This window comes from Podarcis gaigeae (assembly GCF_964106915.1).
Source record: "Podarcis gaigeae genome assembly, chromosome: 6".
NCBI lineage: Eukaryota > Metazoa > Chordata > Lepidosauria > Squamata > Lacertidae > Podarcis > Podarcis gaigeae.
Genome location: NC_139682.1, coordinates 33,091,448 through 33,092,460, shown reverse-complemented (window position 1 = coordinate 33,092,460; position 1,013 = coordinate 33,091,448).

Below are 1,013 nucleotides of genomic sequence, written 5' to 3'. Positions count from 1 at the left end.
TGATCTGCTCAGCCTGAAAAGCACTCCTCCTAAAGGGAAACCACACAGATCGAGATTCCAGCTTGCTGGGTTAGGGCCTAACTCAACAACCTTAATTCATAGTTGTTGTTTTTCTGCAGTGACACATTTGCTACGTGGTCTGCTGCTGTTCTGGTTTCCATCACTCTCTATTTAATTGTCCTTGATTACCTGTAACTGCAGCCTCTAGCCTTTCCCTTGTTCTTCAGCATGTGGCTGAATTGTCTCATCAGAAGCCACCTATTCCTCCTCTGCATCTCACTGGAATGTCCTTCGTGCTTTTATTTTTAACGGCCAGGATCTTCAAACAAAGCACCAGACACCAGAATGGATGAAACGGGGGCAGCAAAAGCCCTAGTGGGTTTTGAGGAGATGGATTTCTGGTTTCTAAGTGTTCAAAAACTGGCCTTTGTTTCCTGGGAATTTTCTGCCTTCTGGGAATTATCTCATCCTCTGTAGAATTCTAGTAGTTAAATAGTGGCAGAGCTATGGTACTAGAGCAAATTGTTTTCTAAACAACAGGAGTAGAACATGAGTATGTCACCTGTTGTTTTTTCTCCCCTTTCCACTTCCCCTGCCCCCTTTCTCTCTTCATCTTTCCTCTTTTCTTCCTTTTTCTCTTTTTAAAAAATATTTTCCTTTGGCTTTCCATAATACGTTACAATAAAAGAATGAACTAATCTAAGAATGAAGAGCCAAGAGAGAAAGAGAAGGGGGGGAGAATATAAGTCCTCCTTCACAGGTAAACTTTAGCTTGGCCCACACAGAGAAAGGTAAGCCCTCCCAGCTCTCATCTAGGAGCTTTCCTTTCTTCTCCCAGCCTCCCATCCTGGGAGATCTTCCCTTCACTTCCTTTCACACAGAGCCTTCATCAACTAACCATCACCTTTGTATGCATGTCAGCTACTCCTTAACCCTGAGTCGGGGACCACACACACAATACAAAGAATTGAGAAAATGAAGCAAAAGACAAATAGCCTTGATATAAGTTTGCT